Here is a 25,841-nt window from a genome sequence, read left to right on the forward strand (position 1 = left end):
ACTGGAAACGTGGCAGATACACATGCGCATGGATATGGACAGAGCTTTAACATACCTCGTGTGTTGGAAAAGCATTTTCTTGACCAGTGTACGTTCATAATAACTGTGTAAAATATAAGTAAACTAAGATGCAGCAATACACACTGGGGCTGTGATGCTGTTAGATGTCATAAGTGAATATGGCTTAGGATTGTGCACAAATTCAGGGGCTGATTTAGGAATTGTTTTTCTGGAAGATGGTATTTTTCTCTTTTGAGTCCTCACTAAAGCGGTGTTTGGTCATAGCATTATGGCTTCAGTTCTTCTGGATGTGCTTTTAGCTGTGCTGTAAAACAGAAACAAGGTGATAAATGTTTGGGACAATTAAATGATCTCAGAAGTTGAAATACTGACATAATAAAGTCAATAGCAGAACTCCCATTAACTGTAATGGGGCCAGGGATCTGAATCATCCTCTCAGGACTTTGATCAAGAGTCATGACATTTAACCCTGTTTTCATAGTAGGTAGAGCTACCAAGAAAGAAGGTGATTCCTTGTCATTAATTGTTTGGAGCATCGTTCAAATGCTCATAGCTTGGAAAAGTAACATAGGCAAGTGTTTCAAGGATCACATTGAAGTCTTTATATACGTCCTCATGTTTTGAGATCTTTTGCTGGAATATTTCACAGGGGAAGAGACAGAAAGCTGTTCATTGTTCCCCATATCATTAGCAGCCTATAACTGTTATGATATGTATGCATTAACATACCAAAATAGTACTTTAGACTTCAATGGATGTGTTGGGTTTATCCCCCCCGCCCCCCGCGCTGGAATGTCATGTATTACTGCTTTCAAGCTCAGATATTTTAAGTGGAAAAATAAAAGTGCGTCACCAAACCCTACCAAAATGGCAAATCATATGCTGCTGGAAGGTTTAAGATGCTGGGAATTTTAGTTCTAAAAACAATAGAAGAAGTCTTGTTATTCCTTTTGTTTACAACCCTTGTCTTTATTTCAAGCGTTTACTTTATGAATCTACAAATTATTGCCTTTACTGAAAAGTTTGTGTGTTATTCAAGATGACTTGTAAACTCTACTCAATCTTCCCTAGCAAGGGAAACAGGAAATACCAGAGAACACTAGACTCAGTAAACCTATAAAATTTGAGAATGCAGCCCATTATTTCTAGAGACTTTTCACATAACACTTTGGGAAGCAATGACTAATTAGTTTTTGGCTTTAACAATAACAGTTTGAGGGTTTTTTTGTTTTGTTTTTATAGCTTTCATATTAGGTAGAGGAGGGAAAGTGACTCTGAATGATGAAATATTGGCAGTGTATACACTTGCTTCTCAGTAGGAGCTCAGCTCTTTGATCCCTAGTACAATTACAGTCATTGCCCAAGTTTTATTGCCATGCTGGAGAGTTAACAAGCAGCCGCTACACTCACGACAGCATCCTAATAGATTTTTGTTCAATAGGTAATTGAATATTTAAAATTAATGTCTTAGAGTTTCTGGATTCGTGGTAATAATTAAATGTTCACAGCATTTTTTCTTGACTACTTCACAGCAGTAAATAGAGTATTTACATTCATCTGATCTATCAAACACTCCAACAATGCTTCTGAGCGTTAACTGTAGCTAGAGCAACATTTTAGTTACTGTTCCTTTTTCCTGCCTGAATACTTTGTTGAGTGTTATTCTCTGAATTCATAAAATGGCAAAGCTTGACTGGCAGAAAGCTCCACAGCTTCCTGATGAATATTTAAATTTGTACTCACTTTGGGTTCTTAGCATGCGAATGGACTTCTTATCAAGTACTAATGATATTTAAAAGTTGCAAATATGATGGAGGCATATGTAAAATAACAGTGCTTTTTCTTTTTTGTTATTCGTTGGTGTAATTTGCTTATTCCTTAATGATCCTTCAAGATTCTAGCTGATACTTCAGCTATGTGTGCGTAGGATATATTCTATGGGTAGCTTTCTGAAGGGGAGCTAGGAAAGATGCTATTATCCAGTGATTAGAACAGGAGGCTGGAAATCAGTATGACCTGATTTCATTTGCATTTCTTCCTCTTTTGCGAAGTGGCTTTGCAAAAGTGACTACCCATAAGTGCTTTAAGTATTTCTCTTTACACTTCTATTTTTCCTTTTTAGATTTAGGGTCTGACCATTTATGTGTGAAAGGTATATCACCTATCACTAGTAGGAGAAGTACAGTGTACAGCAGTCAGACTACAGTCAACATGCAGTATTTTTTTTAAATATAGCTTCCCATCCCAGAATATGTTAAAAAGTTTTAATGATTTTCATTTCTATTACCAGCTCTTAATGGGATAGTGTAAAAACATGGACATGAGCTAAGGTATAAGTGATTACCCATGAACCTGAAGGTTCAATCTGCTGAGTAAATGCAACATTATGTAACATCATACAGAATAGGGTGCTAGAATTCATGCCACAAGTTATAACTTGTGCCATAAGTAGAAATGCAAACAAATACCTTTGTGACAGTAGGTTTTCTTATCATCCTAAACCCACAATCGTTTCTTGTTTCCAGGTTCAGCAGGCCTCACTGGAATAAGCTTCTCTGCAGATGGTTTTCATTTTCAGGGTTAACTGGTGGTCTGATAGGTTGCGCTTCTCTGTGTTCTCCAAATCATCCCAGCATGTTTATCATAGCTCTTGGGGGAAAAAAAATTAAACCCCCATATATATATATATATATATATCTGTCTGTATTAAAAAGATATGCTTTCTATTGAAAAGCTAAACCAGGACTGAGTAATATTGCATATGTTCTATTTGATCAAGATTTGTTTGATCAGTTGACAGTAAATTTAAGGAAGGCATATTAGCATCAATACAAATTCCTTTCTCCCAGATTAAAGAAAGAGATTGCATACTGGCAGGTTTCTTTGTGTTTTGGTTATACAGAAAGTGGTTGCTTGATTATGACAATGGAAGTATAAAAGATGATAAAAGGCCTCATAGAGCATTTTCTCTACCTAACAGTGGGATGCAGCAGCATCTCTAGCCATACTGGTGACCTTCATTTTGGCAAGTGAGGAGGATCACTCCATGCTATTGGATATAATAGAGGTCTCAAAAGGCACAAGAAGATGTGGACTCCGGCTAATTATCTCAGTGGCTGATTGACCATTTAAACCTGTGTAGGTTTAAAACTAGTTTCTGTTCAGTACCTAAACCAGTGACTTTAGTGCTGTATTATACAGTGGAGCCTACCAGGTATGGATGCCCTAAATAAGTGTGACCTAACCTCTGGTCGCCTGCAGAACGGCAGTGCACAGGTAATGGGCTCGAGCTATCACAGTTTCCTCCTCCTGTTGGCTTTGATTTTAAGGCCCTGATTTGCTGTGGCTACAAACAGATGTAAGCAATTTCTCAGTCAAGATGTTGTCCATGTAGTATGACTGAGTGGAATGACCAAGGTGTGTAAAATTCCCTGATAGCAGCACGGTGATGTGCCATATCAAAATTAATATGTATGGACTTGATGATTGATATCTGCCTTACATTTATGCCATTCCTGTATTTTACCCATTTAAAAATACATGCTTGGAGTGCAGCCCAAGTAAGTTTTGTCCTGATTACTAATATGAGTAAGACTGTTACAAATTTCAAGTGGTTTTGAAATATTTTGTGAAGTTTGATAGTCACCTGCATAGAAACATAGAAATAACAATTTTTGGTGATGAAACATTTTCTGATTTAGAATATTGTCAAAATGAGGTTCTCCTGGGTGACAGAGAGGTAACTAAAGCAGTAATAAAACTTAATAATGCCTGTTTAGAAGAACACTGATGAAGAAAAATTATTAAAAAGCATTAGTTCTTTAAAGGATTCCTCTGTCTGGGTTTGTCTTTGTAATTTGCCTATAGAATTATAGGAGCAAGAGTACAGGATACTTGAAAAGTAAATATTTTTTTTAACTTCTTTATGTTTGCAAGGGTGAAGTATCCCCAGTCCTGAGAGTAGGTCTGTCTTGTAATTCAAAACCTAAGTGGTTGAGTTTGGTCTATGGATGTTGTCTAAAAAACCCTTCCTGTATGCTATATAAACTTGTTGAAATGCAGTATATTATTATGAGATATGCTATATATCTAGAGCAGTTTACTTGGGAAACTAGCAGGGTTGGTTTGCAGTATTTATTTTTCTGGAAGGTGAGAGGTAAAGCTGATGTGATGGAAATGACTGGCTCCCTCATCCTGAAACCTTAGACCAGTTTGTGCTAATTCACTGATGTATGTGCCTAAACACATTAATAAGGCTAAAATAGACAGGGGGACCTAATGACGCATGCTGGACTGGGGATAATGGACTAGCAGAGGGGTTTACTGAGGATCTGTTCCACTGGGAACAGAGCCTTTAGATCCTAATTAAAGCCCTGTAAACCTCCATTTAGTACTGGAAATCCAGTATCAGGTTTACTGAGCTGATTTTAATTAAAGCTGATGTTAGCCTCAACTTCATGTGGGTTTCTGATCAAAATAATGTTTTCTAAGTAATGCATGTGTGTACGTACGTATGTACATATACATGTATCTGTTGGAGTGTACTTGTGCATATGTTTGTATTCTGGTGTATTTAAATCTTCTGTAATTAAGAACAGATCGTCCCTGTGTTTAAACTAGTAATTGTCTGGCTTTGACGGGAATACTGACAAGTTATTTTTACTTCTATGTTATCACCTGTCATGTTAAATCTAGTACCAGGTGAGGGCTCTGTGACCCTTATACTGGGGGAGGTGGGAGGGACATTTGTGCTTCCCTGGTCTATAAATAACCATCTCTGTGTAACCATTGCAGAACCAGATGTCATATTGTAGAGGAATAAAGCACTACTCCTACATATAAATAGGACTGTAATATCCCAACAAAGGAAATAGGGATTTTTTTTTTATATATATATATTTTTTTTTTTTAGCTTGAATTTAGAAACTGGTGTATCAACATGGATTTAAAAAAAGAGTGCACAATAAAATCTGAGGGAAGACAGCCGCCTTCTATTTTCTGGTCAGGTGGGAAAGGGATATTCTTGATTAGAAAACATATTACCTATATTTCCATATTTTAGGGGGGGGGTGTGTGTGTGTATGAGATACACATGTGAAACTGGAAAAAAAGGGAGAGAGAAAGAGAGGTAAAATAGTGGAATGCTAAAATAGAAGAGTTAAACTGCAATTATATTGTCCATATACCCTTAATTTTCCTCCTTTCCTTTTATGCATAGCCATTTCACTTTCATTATAGTGACTTTTTTTTTTTTTTTTTGCTTACAGAATCTGGCTTGTTTGGTAATACTTGATAGATGGTCTAGCTGTATAGGTTGCTCTGTAAAGATGTCTTATTCTTTCTCTTTTCAGTAAAGCTCTAATTTTATTTACTACCTGCCCTCCAACCCTGCACTAAATACAGATTTTTTTGTGTCCTGTAGGATTTTTGATAGCAGTTATTGACTATTTTACCTAAGCGTTTCACAGATTTTTTTTTTCTCATAATGTCCTTAAAAGATGAGATGGTATTATTTTTTTTTTATAACTAGACAACTCAAACTCGGGGCACTGCTGTGCTGAGTTACTTTAGCTAGTTCTGGTTGAGCTAGGTAGTCTATCAGAAGCTGCATAATAAGATGTTCTGCATTGTGTTTCCCAAATTAGCCTGAGTGAAGCACTGTGGTTGTGCTATATTAAGACAGGATATCTCTGACTTGCAGAGCATTCTGCTGTTTAGACGTATCCTCAGAGTTTATCTAAAATAGCAGTATAGCTACCCAACTTTAAAAATTCTGTTTCTGAGACTACTTAGTAATATTATTGCTGCATACTGGGTAAGATCCATTCAAGTTCAGTTGCAGATATAGCGCTCTCAGCAGAAAAATCAACACTGAACCCCAGGCCAGTCATACCAGATCATTCAGTTAGAAAACAGCAAAAACTCATACGCTGCATGGGATAAATTTGGCTTAAATGCTGTATCTCAGAAAGGTCCTGTGCAGCTAAAGCTGATTACTGCTCTAACTCCTGGGGTCCTGCAGCAGCATCCTGGGCACATGGACTCTGCCATCCTGGGGCGAGGCAGGAGTCCCAGAGCGGCTTCCTGGGGAGCGGGGGGCTCTGCGATGGGCTGCCCAGCTACCCAGGAAGAAATACTGAGGACAGAAGTACGTGCAAAATCCTGTTCCTCTCTGCTGCATTAGGACCTTACTCCAGGATTCAAGAGCCTGCCTCCACCCATTGGGCATCCATGGCACTGAGGTGGATGTCCAGGCTCCGTCCTTCACACAACTGAGGAGAAACTGTTGTTCTTGCAAAGCATGGCCATGGGAAAAGGGTGATGTTTTATGTAACAGAGTGGCAGCTTTCCTGGGAAAACATGAGCTCCCTTCCTGCAAGCAATGTGGATAATAAGCCCAACACAAACCATGACAATTAACAGCTCAAAGGTAGTGCTGCTGGTTACTCCCTTCTTGCCGTCTGTTAATGGTTGTGCAAAGAGCTAGCTTAAACGACCTATAATTTCTTCTAAGGGTAAGCATTCTCTCCATGTTAGGGTGGAGAACAGGTGCTGGTGGTGCCACCACCTGAGAGACAGTTGGCAACAGGGAGGATAGCCGGACTGTTGATTGTCACCTCTTAGTTAGAGACTATTGTATGTTGCGTTAGATTTTCACTCGACTTGGTGTCATGCCAGCATAAAGAGACCTGATGGCTAATTTGGTTTCCTCTGTCTTCTAGAAAGGAAAATTCTCACAGCCCGCTCCAGTCAGACAAAAGGCTGCATGTAAGGAGTGCAGGAGAGGCTCACCAAGACCTCAGCGTAGGCTTGGGCCAAATGAGCAGTTTGAACATGCCTTTAGTCTTTCACACAAAGGGAAGGTCTCTCATGTCAAGGCTGCAACCATAGCTCTCATCTTCCTGGAGACTTCAGGAATCATTGGTCAATCACTTCAGCTGCACAGAAGAATGAAGCAGTAACTAAGTATCGCTGTTTTATCACTTCTGCTTTCCTGATGACCTGTCAGTTCCAGTCCAAATCTAGTTTGCAGTCACTTTTTGCCAGCCAGAACCCTAAGGGACTGGCCCATGGGCATGCTGGAACCATATGCCAGGGCAAGGAGAGAATTCAGGTCTCGGGGGGCATTGAGCTCCTGTAATCAAGAGGAAGATCTTTCTCTACTTACAATTTCTTTCCTCATTCACACAAAGCTTCCTAACCCTGTAAAAACGCAAAGAAGTATTCCTGCAGGTGACAGTCACTGAGCTGAGCATGTGTAATGTTGAATTTGGAAAAGAAAAATACTGTCTGGCACAATACACTTGCTTTAGACTGCCTAAACCCTACCAGGGTCAATCCCCTTAACTACATTAATTTGCCCTTGCTCAACTCCACCAGCTGACAGCCAGTAGACATTCTCATGGTCTGGTTCACATTTCTGGCAGAAATTTCTGGCATTGCCAAATAGTAACCTCAAGGAGAGTCTCAGTCAGCTATGGGCTGGATTGGCCTTTTTCAGATAACAGAAACAGTGAAAAATATAGGTTGGAAGGGACCTCTAGAGGTCTTCTGGTCCAATACCCTGCTTAAAGCAGGTCTACCTCAGTATATGATCAAGAAAGAATTTTTGTATTAGTCCCCAGAAAACGTTCTTCTTGCACAATGTTTAAATGGTGCTCCTCAGATCTGTAACTCAACAGAAGATTAGGTGGGAACAGTAAAAGGCACCTCTCTGGTCAAGTGATACCTTCTCTGGCAAATTTTGAAACCTATTTCTAAGACTGTGGGAATGTGGATTCTAAGATACTGGAGGTGTTAGTGATAGGAGTTTTTCATGGGCAAAACAATTTTTCCCTCCACCCAGATTTCCTCTCCAAAAGAGCTGTCTTGGCTGGCTCAGTTGTTTTACCTGCAACTTTGCTCCCCCACTCCTTGAAAATGATGGGAGGCAAACAGCCAAGCTAAGGAGATGATTAAGTTATTTTGCAACTATAAGGAGCCAAGTACAGGATGATATAATGAAACCATTGGGCAACCTGAATGGTAGCTTCCTCACCTGCCTTGTCCCTATTCCAAAACATGGAAAATCATGGTTTAGTTGGAGATGTAGTGAGCCTCTGCTAAAGTCATTGGGAGCTGAAAGGGCTGAAGCCTCTCTTTGTTGATATTGGATCATTTCTGAAGTATTTTAGGAAAAATAAAATCTGGCACCCCGTTTCTCAGATAAGATCAACAGCATTAAGAAGCTTCTCTTGCATTGTTGTGGGAGTAGTAGTCTCAGCTGTGGACAAAGAATCACCTCCCCTCATCTTGGCATCCTCATATAACTTTGTTCCAGAAGGTCTGGCATGCTGAGGCTGAGGAGGTCAAGTTGCCCATGCAGAAGTTTTGTCTTGGTTTTGCCTTTTCTAGTCCTGCCAGTGACAATTCAGCAGTGAGCCTGGCTGGGCACCAGGAGTGACACTTGACACATTCAGTAAAGGAGAGGTCTCTTTTGGTTTAGTGCAATCTGCATCATACCTGTAAAAACAATCCTAAAATGTATGGCTTAAAATGCATTTTCACATGACACCAGTGTGTACAGACTCTTACAGGAAGCTGCAAGGCATATGGGTAGAATGCAACTCTCATACTCTGAAACTTGTTTTTGACACTTACTTTAAAACACAGAGGAAAATAACGTAACAGTCTGGACTCCATTACAAATGGATACAGCTCGGGTAACTTTATGAACTACATTGGAGTAACTGGATATATATTGTGAGAAAGGCTAGTGTTTGGACCAATAACTGTAATGCTCATTTATTGAAGGGGCTGGAAGAATTTTATTTATTTGATACAGGATGCTGACCTAACTGCTATATCCAAGATCAAAGCTTGCTTGCTGTGCTACATCAACCTGATAAAAGTACAGTTTTCATCATGATTATCTGATTATACATCTAATTTATTTTACATAATAATAATGTTTTCCTTGTGGTAGATGTCAAATGTTATAGTATGGTATGTCAGGGTTTATATTTCAGGGCTCCAGCAGATGGCAGAGGAGGCAGGCTTTGAATGGGTGAAGTTTTCAGGTACTCCATTAAATTAGTACAAGAAAATAAGTTTTATTTGAGCTTCAGCAAACCTGCCAGTTTCACTTCACTCGGTTTCACTGAAGTGGAACCAGTGTGTAGGGTTTATGGGGGCTCACATGCCCTTCATGGTTGTTGGGCCTTAGTTTGTGAAAATAAAACATGGTCTAATAGAGGTTGCCCATTTGGGATCTGAAAAAGATTACAAAGGTCTTTTTCTCCTGTAAATTCAGTTATTGATTTTAGAATCAGCACCTGAGGGGAGAGCAACCTATGGGGACAGTCCTGCTCTCTAACTTAAAAATACTTCATAAAAGAGGCATAAACATAAAGCGCTCTGATGTTTCTAGGTAGGAGCCAAGGCCTGTCTCTGTTCTCATTTACATCACAGTAAACCCCAAATACTAAAACTGACATAGTCCATATGTATATTATTAAGAGACTTGGTTTGGATCAAGATCACCTCTGTGATCCCATAGAACATTCAATAAAGCAGCTGTAGAAATTCTAGGTAAGTAAGAAAATGCCATGTAAACTTATAAGCCATACACAACCCTAGGTAAAGCACAGCAAAAGCATGCTGAAACAGCTGTATTTTTCCTCTTCCAAAATGGTTTTGCAGTATGCTCTGTGCTCACCTGAATGAGAACTACAAACCTCTCAGCTGCACAAAGGACAGCATAGGCATAAGTGTGAACACACAGGTTGTGGACTGTGGTCTAAATTCACTGAAATTTAACATGAGGAGACATGAAAAAGAGGAACACACAGAGGAAAAAGGAACAATATTGCAACCATTACTTTTCATCATATTTTTTTGGAAGGGACATGAACATTTGTTGGTGAGGTAAGAGGACCCATATTAGGACATGCTGATGTGGGAATTTACAACCTCAGTGCATCCCCTGATGTACCTCCCCTTTCTCGTTGAGCTTCCTTCAGATTAAATATAAATGGTTCTGGATCTTCTGTGATCCCTTTTGCAAAGCAACATCTGTGGCTGTCACAGTGTTTCTCTGGCAGGTACCCCCTGCCCAGGGAAATCTCTCTATGCATGAGCTTTACAGCAAAGTTACCAAGTTTGTTCTTGAGAAATTATGTGGTACTTTAAGAAGAGATACCAGAGCAACTCTGGCCATTGAATTCTTTTAGGGAGCACGAACAGCCATGGTTAAATAGGAAGCTCCATTGAAGAGAACAGAATTGCACCCACTTATGTCAAGAGCTGAAATGAATTTTATGATTTTATGTTACTGCTAGGGTCTCTGTAAATAAGTTAACTCTAAATGAACAAACAGGGGACTATGTTTTTCCGGTGCGTGTTGCACAAACAAGGCAGAGGTTAGTGGTTGCTAATACTGTCCCTACTTTAATGATAATTTCTGGGAATTTTTATCTGAAGAAATAGATGAGCTGCTGGTCACCATACAGTGAAAAAACATATGCATAAGTGATGAATTTAGTCAAAAGAACAACAGCTACCACCTCCTTCTTCATCAAGAACATAATACCTCAGGTTTTAAACCATTTATTTCAAGTCTGTCTTTTGTCTTTTAACTTTTATTTTCCTCTTCTGGCCAAACAAGCGAGGACAAATACTAAATTACTAGATTTTTGCTAAATTTATGAAGTGTATATGAAAACAAAGAACTTTTTCATGTACCTCTTGTGACGGCAGGATAGAGAGATTTTTCACTTTTTAATATGAGGTTTCATTTATTATTTCTCTGAGGGGTTAAACCTTCAGATTTAAAGACACAGGGAAGGTTTAAAGATGTGGAGAAGGAGGTGAATATCCACATGATTATTTCCCAAGTTTTTCTGTCTTCAATTCTAGATTCTGAGTTTCAAGCAAAGCACTGATTCCATTAAATGAACAAAGTATCATTAAACACCCTCTTTAGCACTGGTATGCAGAGCAATATCTGCCCCTCTTCTCTTGAAATAATAGTACCCATGGCTAACATTTATCCATTATCAATGGCACTACTTGACACGTCACAATATTCAAATGCATGTTTCAGGTCCTGTTGTAGTTCTTTTACCACATACTTTGTAGTTCATATCCAGTTAGTGAGACCATTTGTGAGGCATTTCATTGCATGTTTGTGATGAAGGAATTGCTATCTGGCCACTCTGGGATGCCGGATGTTTCTCAAGATCCATTATACAGTAGACATCTTGTCCACACCACCTGAACTGCTGTAAATACCCAACTGTCTTCTGTATCTTTCTGCTATGTCTAGTCTTGAGTCATGTTTCAGTCTGAGCAATCAAATAATTTGTCACATGTGTAAAGGAAATTAAATGGGAATTATGGCTAGATAATTTCACCATTACCATGTTTACCTACCTCTTTCACAGTGTCTCAGTATCAACTGAAGCCTGTGAGAGTTTTAACTTGTGTGTATGTTTTTGCTTTTGTGCAGCATTAGTGACTGGGACTGTGAGAAACCTGAGTTCACTTTATAGTTACAGGTCTCTTATCTCTGAGAACGTAGATCCTAAACCAGTGGTTTCTCAGTCTCTCACAGAATTCAGTCCATACTGAACAATGACAAAAGCTCCTGAATTCTACACAAGAGTTTTGCACATTATAGGAGAGCTTAATAATATGTAAGTAGTGGAATACTTACAGTGTTGCTGAGCATACCTGTTAAAGAGAAATTTGTAGCTGCAGCAAAACCAATAAGACAATTTTTGTAAGACAATAATCATGTCAGAGCCAGCAGATAACATACTTAATTCTAATCAGCTTTCACTAATCATGGAAGGTAAAATTAGTTATTAGTGTTGAGTCACAACTTTCTGTAAGTAGCAGTCTAAATCTAATTACTGTAAGTTACTTTACTTTCCACTTAATACTTTATTGTTGTCCACAAAGGTTTTGGTGAACTGGAGGCTATTTATACCTGAGTTGATGATGTGCTATCTTTTTCTTCAGTTTATTTGTATGATTGATGTGGAGTGAATGGATACTAATTCAGATACTGATTCTGCTGCTGAAAAGTTCATGACTCTCATTTGAGCTAAGTCTGGTATCTCGATTAATTGTATGATGTATTTTTAAGCTGGTTTCAAATTTGTGTAAACTGGCACGACTTCATGACCTTCCAAATTCAGTAAAACTCATATCTGCCTTTGCAGGAAAGGAAGGTTAAGAGAAAAGGAAGGAAAAATAATTTATTCTCAGAGTAAGTTTTATTAAAACATAAACCAATTCAATTTTAACAGTGTGGTTAATTTTAAAAAAATCAAGATGCTGCAGCATAAGAGAGTATATGGGTTTCTACCAGGTTCCTGTTGGCGTAAATAATAGTATGACTGTAGAGTCTTTAGAATAATAGAACTGAAATCAGTGGGAACAGAATTAGACCAATGCCGAAGGTTTCCAAAAATTCTGTCCTAAAAATACATGTGCTGTCATAAGAGTTCATTCATGTGATGAGGTCATACATTTGAACTTGAAGTCATCGCTCGATACCTTTAACTCTTTAACTGGGCGCATCTGAGGCCCCAACAAGTGGCTTGCTGGTGCAGCTGCTGATCTCCACCACACACACAGCCTGCAGGATGGGTGGCTTGCTCTGGCCTGGAGAAGCCACCAGAGCCGCAGCACGGAGCATGAGGCAGCGTGAAAGGACTTGGGCTTGGGCTATTCTCTCCCTACCGGTATCTGGCGGTCAGCTGTAGTGATGAAGGCAGCTTTGCTATCTTGGGTGCTACAGCATGTGTGTTGGACTCCAAGGGGCATCCACAGCCTATAATCCCAGGGAGTGGAATCCAAATAGACATGTCCGCTGCCAGATCTATGTTGGGGATGGAGAGCAGCTCTGGGCCGTTCAGCTGTAATGGCTCTGGAGCAAAGTCAAGATCCCTGATGTGTAACACAGCCAGGGCCTTGCATAACTCTGCTCCCTATACGTTTGGACACAGTGAGTGGGACCAATTATGACACCACGGGGTGTGTGGGGGCCAAAGGGCATGACCGCAATACTGAGGTTTTCAGTCTTCTCCCAACTGTCATCTCATCTACGTCCCTTTAAAGTAACTTTGCATGGATTTGTAGTCCTGGCAGCAAGTGCAAAATTTATCCCTAGCTGTTGCAATGCTATAAAGTAATTAAATCAAAACAATTTTCTGGCTTGTAAGATGACTATAGTAAATATTTTCTATGCAAAATTTAGCAAGAAATGTAAATTCTTAAAGAACAAATTTTCTCCCCCAAAATGGAACTGTGTATAGAAGTTCCAAACCAATTTTTAAAATTTTCCCAAGTGTTGGGTTTTGTTTTGTGGTGGTTTGTTTTTTGTTTGTTTGGTTTTGTTTGTTTTTTTTTTTTCCAAAAAGCAATTTCCACTTTACATTTGAAAACTATTGGTGCCAGCACTTCTATAAATGAGGGCTAGTGTTGCTTGTGAGTTGTGAGAACAGATTCCCTGCATCAGTTCAGAAAAAACACCAAGCTTTTTTCCTCCAGTTTTTAAGCAGTTGTACATTGGTCAGGTAAGGTAGCAAGCTCTGACCTCCAAACGTAGTTTATAAAAGCATGCTTTTGCCCAACTCAAGAAAAGTGATTATCCATGTGAGAATTTTTGCACTGAAGTGCTAAGGCTCTGTTTTTAAGCCAGTAGAGTTAAGCCTGTCTTTAAGCCTGAACTTAGCCTGAATTTAAACCTCTGAGAGATTGTTCAGTTTGAATTGAGATTGTTTTGGTTTAGCTGATGGCCATACCTGCTCTATGAGTAGCTGTGCAGGTTGAAAGCCTTATTATCCATGCCAGTGGCTTGTTACTTTCCATCTGGGGCTTAATTTTTCCAAAACTTTGCCAGAATAAGGGCTTGTGCAACTTCTTCTCTGAAGGCAAAAGCATCTAAGACATGCCAATAGGTCATCAGGCTGGTGGTCTCTTTGAGTGAAAGTATCTTCTGCTAGCAGAGTTTTGCAGGCAGTGGACTCCAGCTGCTGGATTGCAATGGGAACACTAATACATTAAACCAGCCGGGCTAGATCTGGAGCAGGTAGTCTATTCATGGCTTGAATTTATTAGCTATGTGTTTAAATTAACCAAAATAGGCTGCTTAAATAAACCTGTCTATGCTTGACCCACCATCGTAAAGTACTTACAAACTAAATAAATAAAGTATGAAACCCATTCATTTGTAAGTGTAGATCTAAGGCATAAGTCTTGCACTGAAAGGTGTTCAGGTGGTCTCCTTACTCATGTGGGGCACCACAAAAGATGGAGGATCTCTCTGTCAGAACCGAGTCATTCGTGAGTGGCATGTTGCTGGGCTTGGTCGCAGTAAGTTCTGACTTCTCCAAAGAAGGTTTTTTTTTTCCAGTTTTGGAAAAAAAAATTGTCAGCTACAGCAAGTTGCCCAGGAGTGTGTCCACTCAGGTGTTGAATATCTCCATAGATGGAGACTCCACAAGCTCTCTTGCCCAACTGTCCCCATGTTTGATAACACTCACAGTAAAAGAGTGATTTTTTTTCTTATTTCTAGACAGAGTTGCCTGTATTTAAATTTGTGTTCATTGTGTCTTGTGCTTTCACTGGGCACCACTGAGAAGACTCTGTCTCTTTCTTTACTATTAGGTATTTATACACATTTGTAAGACCCCTTTAAGCCTTCTTTTTCTCCAAGCTAAACATTCCCAGCTCTCAGCCTCTCCTTGTATGACAGATGCTCTGCTATGTGACCCGAACTCTACTTGCATATAGCAGGCGGTCACTTTTAATCAGCTGCTAGGTAATTAAGCAGGCCAACATGGTTTTACCTAAACTCTGCTTAGAGGACAAGGACTTGCTATTTAAAAGTATTTAATTTAGTCAAATAATTTGCATTCTTTGAAGAACAGAAAACAGAGTCTCTGTGCTGTTATTTCTGTCAAGGTTTTTTTGGTTTGGTTTTGTTTGTTTGTTTCTTTTTTAATTTATTATTTCATCTAGCTTTACCTGTTGGTAAAAATCTGCACTACATGGCAGGAAATTGTGCCTGTTTTGCTGGCCCTCACCCTTCATTCCTGGAAAAGTATGAGAGTGTCTTATGTTGCTCAGCTCTGACTTCATAGTCCAGTTAAGAAAATGTGTGAGAGACAGTGAGCCTATATTGCCAACCCAGAATAAAAGTTGTGAGTCAGTCCTCAAAACCCAGTAAGCTCAGAAGCTATTTACTGAATAATTATATATTGTTTAAGTATCTTTAGGAGAGTCCTATATTTGCCTTCAGTTTGATTCTTTTTTAGTCTGATGATTTATGTCACGTTCTCAAGCTTTCATTTGAAACTTGCAGTATAAAAATGTATATTAAAAACAAGTATGTATATATTTATATATACATATGTGTGTGCATATGACAAGGTAAATTCTTAACTAAAGTTCTAACTGTTGAATTCAGATATTTATCTGAGGCAGTAAACAAGGGATCTGTGATAAGCTTGTATGACATATTAGGTATTGCATGATGGGTACAATTCCATCAGCCAAAAGACAATAGCCAGATGTAATTCTTTTGCTTGGAGATTACTTGTGATTCAACATTCTGTGGAAATTATCTTTGTCTCCACTGTGGATTTAGTAATGCACTAAGTACAATTTTGTGGACTTCAGTCTTTGAGAATAGTTTTGTTTACTTCCATGTTACTTATATTTGATTATTTACAGGTGTATATGAGGCATAATTCATCCCTCCAAACTCACTCATACAACTCTGAGCAGAATAAAAAGAAATTGTTTCTCTGTCATAATCTGCACTCATATCTCTTTATCTCACCTCAGAATATTAGAAAGCATGCTAATACTTTACAACAAAGAAATGTAGTGTAAGGAGGTAATTCTTTACTACTGCCCTGCAGAAATCCAACAATTTCTGAAATTACATTTAAAGGATTACAAATGTGGGGGTTTTTTTTGTTGTTTTATTTTTCTCTGGTCTTTAATATTTTCCCTGTAATTATTTTGTGGCAGGTGTGAGCATCCTTGCTACCAGGCAACTACTTTCCTGACTAAAATGTAAATACATGATTCATTGTCCCTGTGGAGCCCTACGCATAGGCCTTTAATGGCATCACAGTTAATTATTAGTATAATGTTATGGGGACATATTTTTCCTTTAGCTGGCTGGGGATGCTATTAAATGAATGGGGATGGCTTGCTTAACAAAACTTGTTAACTATTGCCTTACTGTGTCTTAAGGCATAGCTTGTCTGAAAAATGACCTTGCAGGCATTGCATTCAGATTACATTAGATTTATTATATTCATGAGGTTTTGAATCTCTTGAAGATTTACAAATAGGTTGAACAATGTCAAATATAGTTGAATTTCAGAAAAAAAATGCATATTCCTTTCTTTTTTTCTTGGTATACAATATATTTAAGAGTTTGCATTTTTTATCACACTGTAAATATTAGGTCATCATTGCAGATGGTTTTTTTTTGCAGCATCATCATCAGCAGTGTCTTCCTTCCTGCCCTATGGCCTGAGTGAGAATGCCTGCGCAGTCTTGTTCTGTGCATTAGGCTGGCACTTCCATGAAGTGATTTTTGCAGCGGCTGGGCACTTCAGCTATAATGCTCACGTGCTGTAGGTTTCTCTTCTTGGCTCTACCAGATTTTGTTGCATGTAGATGTGTCCAGAGCCCACCACCTACCTGTGAACAAGGAAATACGGCAGTGGGAGTGGGCAGTCTCTAGTGGAGTAAGTTATCTATTGAGAGGAGCTGACAAGAGCCCCTGGGATGGAGAGAAGCTGAGCACATCTGACTGGGTCTGTGTTGTATCTGTCTTTGCTTTTTTTGGTTGTTTGGAGGCACTGAAGCAGACACACAAAAATAAGACTTGTAAGGAAGATAAGATTTCTGTTTATTTTTGGCTAAATACAAACCCAGTAAACTCCACCTCTGTTTCAACAAGATTCTTTTAACAGATATAAGGTGGCCTTGTCTGAAGGTCTTTAAATGCCTAATTCACTTACCTGAGTGATGGCACCTATCTAACTGAGAGAATACTTTCCAGAATGGCGTTGGAAAGTGTCCTGCTGCAGTGTCATACACAGCTTCCTCACTATGCCTTGGTGGTACACCACCATGAAGAACTAGGTATCCTGTCTCCAGGACTGGCTGTAAACAGATGTCGGGGATGAACTTGTATGGTATTTCTCTTCAGTAATCTCAGAACCTCCCACTTGTTTCACCCCAGGAGACTTGTTTTTGGCATCCATACCATCCTTTTTTAGGGAGTTCCATGGGTCTATTATCTAGCCTGTGAAAAACTGTGTTGTTTTGCTTCTTTTCAGGTGACTTCTCTGAGTTTCTTTTTGATGACATTTAGTTCTTGTACTTAAAGACACTGAACAAGTGGTCCCTATCCACCATCTCTATACTACTCATGAATCTGCAGACCTTTATCATAACCCTTCTAGGATATGATATCCTTTTCATCCAGACTGAAGAGTTCTAACTTACTTAGTAGTTCCTCATCCAGAAGTCATTTTATATCCTTGCTGCCCTTCTCTGAACCTTTCCCAATTTTGCTATATCCTTTCTGAAATGAGAGGACCCAAACTGTACCAGGTATCAAGATAAGTTGGGAATTTATTCAGTGGTGTGATGATGCTTTCAATTTTGTTCCCTGTTCCTTTCCTAGTATTGTTTTCAATTATTTGATATCCTTTTTCTGACTTCTGCTGAGCACTCAGCACATGTTTTCTTGTGGAACTATTTACAAATCTAAGATTTCACTCCTGAGTGGTTGTGATTGTAAAATGTCATTTTATATGTGAAGCCAGGTTTGCTGTACTTATGCACATCACTTTCCCTTTCCTTTCCTTGAATTGATTTGCCATTTTATTGCCTGTTCAGTTTCAGAAATCTTTTTTGCAGTCCCGCATGGTTAGCTCTTGTCTTTACTATTGCAGATTTACCATTTCACTGCTTACCTCTGTTTCTGAGCGAGCCAGTGTTCACTATGCGTGCACAGTATTCATTTGGCCTCACTGCAATGGCCTTGTCTTCTCTGGATGCTGTTACCACATCCTGAACATTAACTGGGCCTACAGAGTCTCTCTGACAGTCTTTTTGCACCTCATGTGTTTGAAGACAGAATTATTAGTCAGTTTGCAAGCTGATCCTTATACTTTTCAGGGTGGAATGGGGGGTTATTGTGTTCCTGTATTTAATTTACTCCTCTCTATGATTTTCATCTGGGCACAACTTCAGCTTTTTGAAAGATGTCCTCTTGTTCTCAAGCTCTCCTTACTAGGTGAGATTCATTAGTACTGTGTTTTCAGTTGGGTGTTTTTCCATGTAATCTCTCTACAGCCTCTGAGGATTTAGCACTTTTTAGTGTCCCGTTTCTGTTTCAGCTGTTCTCATCCTTTAACTTAAATAGAACTTTGAAAGTAAACAAAGGAAGAGTGAGAAAAAAAGAAATCTACCTTGTTGCCTTTGGCAGTAGTCTTGCTGGATCAGGTCCAGCTGGGACCTGGCTGCTCAGGTCAGACAATTACTGTTTGTAGTTACATCCACTTTTGTGAAGTTATGGTGTATCGGACTTTATGCTTCTGTGTTTCCAAAAGCCACAGCTTTTTATATTTAAGAGTTCATAATATCCTTGCATGGTGTTCTTCAACAAGGGATTTCCCTGCAATGAAACAGTGCATATGTGCAAGCTCCAGTGAGACATTTTTATGAGAGGTAAACTCTTAGATTACTTGAGTGAAAGATGGGGTTTTTTTGTAGCACCAGTTAAAATGGTGCAATGCCAGCTCATACCTGGTATTTGCAGCTATGCTGCTTGTTACACAGGACTAAGAAAAAAACAATGCATACAAGAAATGCTAGAACTAGAATATTTGATTCATATTATCATTAGGGATAGGAGAAGGCATGAAATTCAATAGACGGGTCAAATGGTGAGCAGTCTGTGCATCCACTGCTTGGCTTTAGAGGTCCTTATATATGGTTGGGGAATACTGAAAGCCTTTTGTGAAATTAGGGACTGCATTGTGAAAATAGGAAGAAGATCTAGTTCTGCAGTTTGGCAGGTGTGGTAGGTCTTTGTCTCCTTTTCCCAGCTTCAGGGATCCACCTGGTACTGAACTCATGATATTGAGGTTTGGTCCCTGGCTGTAGATGACTTCCTTGGCTTCCACCACACGTTGCACCTACAAGTCTAACTATCCAACCATGTAGCCAGCCTTGAATTTAAGGCTGCAGGGCTTTTTACACGAGTGGGTATGACAGCTGCCAGCAGTGTGACACTAGGTGCACGGTCACTTTGGCCACTTGGCAGCGGAGGGCTGTGCGCTCCTTTCGAGCTCCAGCCTTGGCACTCCTGCATGGTAGCACTGTTAACACAGATGGACCGCGAGCACTCAAGGGATGTGACACCTTCATATGTTTTCTCCATCAAAGCAAAATCAGACTGTTATTGCATTGCTATTAGCGCTAAGAAAAAATACAAAATGAAATAACTTACAGCTTGTAGAGCAGTATAGTTTCAATTACAAAAACAATGTAAAGGCATGTTATACTAAGTAGAAAAGGAAATAAAAATCTGTTAGGTTAGAAGACTAGAGTATATTCATTAGGTTAATTTTAGATTGCATAAGTAACTGATGATAGCTGGGATATAAATATTGAAATCGTAAGTTCAGTACTAATTCTCTGCCAAATAATAAAAACTATTTTCTGAGACCCTGATGTAGATGTTGATGTTTTTCTATGGCTTGAGGCAATACTGCAGAAAATTATGAATATCGTTTTAAGAAAATAATATATACTTGGGAATACATGTGTTTCACATAACAAATAAGCATTATGCTTCATGTTTGTGTTATACTTTGTTATGGTAAGAAGGCGATTATACCTGACACAAACAGCTGTTTCTACCCAGATGCATACTTTCCCCATGGAGTCCTTTGTGGGATTTTGATGTGTCATAGCATGGTAAAACCAGGCTCATGTATGCTTTCCAATTAGTTGTGATAATAAGTTGCCAAGCTGCAACACTTAATTTAGTACAATGAAATTGGTTTTTAGTGGTTTTGATAAGCTTTTGAAACAGTAATAGACAGTACACTTTTTTTTATTTATAACTGAACTGTTTATGGTGGCAATTTTTATTGAAGCAGTAATTCTGCTAACAATTGCACTGTCAACTCTTATCTCCAGGTGGGAAAACAAAAAAACGTTTGTATTGAATGCGTATTTCATTGCTAAGTAATATGGGAATTTTAATGTGTAACCTTTCAAAGGAAGTAAATAACTTTTTTCCCCTTTCTGTTTAATGATTTTTCCCCCCTCCTAATCAATCCTTTTTTCCCTTTGAGATCAATTTTACTCTATTTTTGGAGCTTATCAGTTGTAGGTGACAGCAGGCCATTTCCTATGGATTGGACAGATGTGAAGTAAAGTCTTTATCCTTCAAGTCAGGTTGCAGAGGAGGGGACTCTGAAAAATTTGTACCTTCGCCTTGGGAAAGCTCCAATACTTGATGTTTGATTCTTCACTCAGTCTTGTCTGTGCCACTTCTAAGCTGGAACAGAAACCTCTCTGCCAAAGCTTCTCTCCTGCAGGTTCTTCTTCCATAGCAGTGAACACCATGAGTTCAGGTAGCTTCCCAACTGTAGTACCAGAAGCTTAATAGTTTGAATGAAAGTTCAGATCTTGCCATAGCTGGGAGCCAGATTCTTTGTAGAATGTATTTCATATAACATACCTATATGAAATACGTATTCTGATAAAGAAGTTTGTTGATTTTTCAAGTTTTCATACTTCGTCTGTGTGGTCATTGCATTAAATTTCAGGCACTTCTCTCTATTCACTGTGATAACGGTTATCCTAAATGACTCACTAAAGTAAAATAAAATAAAGAAAAGGTCTATTGATCTTTTCACTGTACCTTATGCTGTGAGACAGACACATATATTTCACTTGGCTCTATTTTCTACATGCTCTTTTGGATGGGATGCAGGGTTGGACTCCAGAGCTGCTTGGGCCGGTGGCAGAAAATTCCATTGGCTCCACCAGGAAAAACAACTCAGCCCATGTGCTTTACTTTGTTCAGAAGTATGATACACATCTGCAGCTTTCACAGTCCCTCTTGAAAGTCAGATGTTCTGAGCTTTGGACACCTAATGTTCAGCATCTTGTCAGAAAGTCTATAATAATTACATTTGAAAGGTTTTGATGCAGTGTAATCTGAAGAAAACAAGCTTTTATAAAAAAGAGATGGTAAAGCATATGTTGCACATCTTATATGGTAGAAATGTTGTCTGTCATAATTGCTCCACCAACATGGTATGTCTTGGAAAGGAATTTCATACTTCATGCAACCACATCTTTGCCACATTTCATGACGTAAACGGAAATAAATCAAATTGTGTTCCAAATAGCGTAGACAAGCTAACTTGCATAAAAATTGATACTGTTAATGATTTCAATTTAGAGTGACATACTGTCCTGGTTTCGGCTGGGATAGAGTTAATTGTCTTCCTAGTAGCAGGTACAGTGGTATGTTTTGGGTTCAGTATGAGAAGAATGTTGGTAACACAGTGAAGTTTTCAGTTGTTGCTAAGTACCGTTTAGACTAAGTCAAGGATTTTTCAGCTTCTCATGCCCAGCCAGCAAGAAGGCTGGAGGGGCACAAGAAGTTGTCACAGGACACAGCCAGGGCAGCTGACCCAAACTGGCCAACGGGGTATTCATACCATCTGATGTCATGTCCAGTATATAAACTGGGGGGAATCGGCCTGGGGGGAATCGCCACTCAGGAACTAACTGGGCATCGGTCGGTGGGTGGTGAGCAATTGCATTGTGCATCACTTGCACATTCCAATCCTTTTAGTATTATTTTTATTGCAATTTTATTATTGTTATTATTATCATTATTAGTTTCTTCCTTTCTGTTCTATTAAGCTGTTCTTATCTCAACCCATGAGTTTTACTTTTTTTGTTCCCCAATTCACTCCCCCCTCCCACTGGGTGGGTGGGGAGTGAGTGAGCAGCTGCGTGGTGCTTAGTTGCTGCCTGGGGTTAAACCACGACACATACCTTCCTTGATTCATGATGTCGTTCTTAGAAATGATTATAATAATTTTTAGTCTGGTATATTGACCATACTGAGTAATTTACAAATGGGGTTAGTTATTGAGCTGTGTGGAAAGTTTGCACTTGAAGTGGAAAGACAACAGAAAAGAATGTGAAGTGTAATTCAATAAATTGCAAAGTAGCAGGAATTAGGAAGTGTCTTGTTAGCTTCATAGTTTTGGCTTTGTTATTTTTTTCCTATTCCAATGTCTTCCCTCCCGCCCGCCCTTTTATGCTCTGGGGTAATTTAGAAATAGCTAGTGATCTCATCGATCCTGTCAGGTGGTATACTGAAGTAAATAAGGTCATTTAAGGATTATCTTTAATATGCAATGTCATTCTTTTTTCTGTGGGTCAAATGGCCCACAAACCTGCAGGGCTTAATGTAATTTGAAGCAGGTTTAGTCCCATCAGCCACTGGCTTAGATTCTGAATTGAACTTTAAAAATTAAGAGCACGTTAGTCTTTAGAAAAACATTCCCCAAGTATTATGTATAAATGGATAGCACTAATCCTGCCACTTTCTACTCTGTTTTCCTGCAGTATCTATTTTAAATCTGTATCTATTTCTGCTTTTCTTGTTTGTTTGTTTTTCATTTTACTGTTGTCTTTTGATTTGCTATTCTGCAATCAAAATCTGTATGTTGCTGAGAACCCTCGAATCCATTTTCCTGTACCTCTTGGAAGGCACTTAGCATTTCTCAAGGTTAGGCTCAGCGTTAAAATCATCACAGTTGAGATTTGTTTCTAATTTTAGATGTGACACCATCTTTTGTGACATGATTTGGCCATGTTTCTGAGGAAGGGGTTAGGACAGAACAGTCATATCTTTAGCCATGTATTTAATATAAAAGCAACAAAGATGAGGAAATCTTGAGGAGGTGATTTTGCTGGACTACTGTCTTCTGACTCTCATACAAATAAGAAAATATAAAGCGATCCAGGAACTTTTGCAACTAAACTGTCAGGATTTTCTTAAAATAAGGATGGAGTGGAAAATTGACATAATATTTATTAATGTTTATCAAATATGGAAAACAAGGAAACAGCTGGCTTGATGTAAGGTTTACTGATGATGGTCTTCTCAACAGCTCTAGTTGAGAAGAGTGTATTCATAGAGCTCATAAATGAGATCTCTGAGCTGAAGGCAATAATAAGTTGTAGGTGTGTCCTAACCTAGTTCATTGCATACCTCTAACATTGGCTCACAATGGTTATTTTAAGCTTTTCTTTTAATATAACCTAGTAATTTCTTTGCTATTTTTTGCTTAGTTGGTATAAAGCACCTGTAAACACCAGGGTTGAATGTCTTGGTAGAATGATAGACCTCACTCCCTTTTGTTATTGTTACTTCTAGAAAGTTTGTTTTATCATGAAAACAGACTGAGTCATTCAGATGAGCTTTTTTTAAAATTTGTGTGCTGCTATTATATCATCTTTTTGAGTGGCTTAGCTTTCTACTGTTTGGCATAATGCTTGATGATATTTATCAATATTCAACTAGTAAGGGAGGACTGGTGCTAGTCTTGCAGATGCTTAGATAATTAATTTTGTGAGCTCCATTCAGTCCTGTATGAGTGTAAGAGCAAGGCCGTAAGGTGCTTCAAAGTAAAATCTCCTATTGTTTCTGTAGCACCATCCATGTGCATTGTTCTTAAAGTAAAAAAATATGAAGTGTCCACCCACAAGAGCTCACTTTTGAAATGAAAATGTAAGCATTTAGTAGATCCTTATCAGATTTATCACATAAGACTGTCAAGGCAGGACGCACATGGCTGAAATATATGTGGTCTGCACAGCATGATGCAGACTGAGGGGAAAGAGAGGAATAGTGAAAGGGTGGTAGTGAATTTGCAGACACTTTCCTGGTGATAGTCAGAAGATATGCTGAATTGGCTAAATGAACAGTGTTATTGTATGCCAGGTTTATTTGCTTGCCTTGAGCATGTTTTCAGCCAGGCACAGGAAAGTATCGATAAAGAGCTGAAGAAATACTAGAAATATGGACATCTCTAATTTTTTTTTTTTTTTTTTTTAACTAGATCCTAGACATATTTGCAAAGCTTTGCTGTAGGCTTTGCAAGCTCATCCTGTTTGGTGACGTGGAACATATGCTTTTAAGTCATTGTATCTTGGTCAGTCTCAGACTGATAAACAGTGTGGTTTTTCCCAAACTGCCATTTTTCTGTGTTTGTTTTTCTAGCAGGCTTCCAAGTTGCAGAGTAACTATCCCTCTTCTGCAACCACCTCCCCACTCCTCCTCCTTTTCTATTCAGGATGCAACTCCCTTGCTGTGCACTATAGGAAAAAAATGTTTTCTCCCATGGAATAAAAAGCCTACCTTTGTTTCATGTTAAAATGGGCTTTATACCTCCCTGTTTTCCATATAACAAAGGGTAAGACTGGCTCTGGGGAGATGATTACAAATGATGAATATTAAGTATAGAAGCCTCATAGTATGTTGTCAGTGTCCTTACATCAGTTTTGACATGATGAGTCTTTATAATCTAAAGGAAATGATGGGTTTTCGATGCTTTCCCTTTCACTTGCCTATCCATTGGTATTGCACCAATTTATAACATTAAAATTTCAAAGTCAGGAGTTGCGTCTCTTATTTGAATAGGTGGCAAAACAGGAGAGGTCTCTCCCCTTTCGTTGGCTTTTAAAGAACTAGACATTTCCAGGAGGAAAGAGACACAATGTTAGCAGCAACAAAATTTAAAACATGATGTGGGATGATTTCTGAATGCTATAACCACTATTGTCCTCTCCAAAAAAAATGGAATGAGACATGACAAAATGGGCTGCGTTTGAAGTTTTCTTTGAATTTGAGGACTCAAAGGAAGAATTTCAGTAGTTGAGAAAACAATTTCTGCAGCATCTCTATAGGCAGAGGAAAGATGAAAGTTTGCAAGTACAGTAAGAAAACAAGTGGTAAGGAACACATTCTGAATTGTATTTGATGAAGAATGTTCAGGCTGTTAATAAGAATAAAGAAATTGCAGGGTACAGTGTCTATTAAAGGATCAAAGAGTAAGAGACTAAATTGTGAAATACAGTGGTAAATATAGACAGATGAAAATTAAAACAGAGAATTAGTGATCGGAAGCTTCTGGGAGGAGAGATTGTGGAGCACTCTTTGTAGGAAGTATAGAAAGCAAATACAAGAGAGAAAACAGTAAACGAGAGAGGCATTTATTTATGCATGAAAAGAATGGGAGACCTGATAAATGTCTGACGTGAGCTGTTCTCTGAGGGCTGCTTTGCATCTGCTTTTTGAGTTCAACATTCAGCAGAGATTATAGCAGTTAAAACCCTGTGAAATGAAGTCCCAATTAAAGGGTTTGGAATAAATATGACTTCTAATGATTGCAGGGTGTTTTCTTAGCTGGTAGCAGGTCACTGGAAGAGCTTTTCTTGCAGAAGCAGGCTGTCAGCGAGTCTGTGGAGGGTCTCCAAGCCCCTGGAAGAACAGGAAAGTAGCAGTGGTAGTACAGTTCCAGTACGAAGCCACCACCTCTTCTTTTATCTGATGGAAGGGGCACCTTATGTTCATCATCACAACAACAAGGCCTCTTCCAAATAATTTTTTCAGTCTGGATAGAAATATCTTGGCTGTATGTATAATCTCCATGCCTATTCAGGTATAGAAGAAAAGAACCATATTA

General features: G+C 38.8%; 1 protein-coding gene across 5 annotated transcripts in view; it reads left to right on the forward strand.

The window, feature by feature from the left end:
- Positions 1-25,841, forward strand: part of HDAC9 (histone deacetylase 9) — a 491,076-nt gene that overhangs the window by 170,936 nt on the left and 294,299 nt on the right. The gene's annotated exons all lie outside the window — the stretch shown is intronic.

Source organism: Buteo buteo, chromosome 2 (assembly GCF_964188355.1).
Source record: "Buteo buteo chromosome 2, bButBut1.hap1.1, whole genome shotgun sequence".
NCBI lineage: Eukaryota > Metazoa > Chordata > Aves > Accipitriformes > Accipitridae > Buteo > Buteo buteo.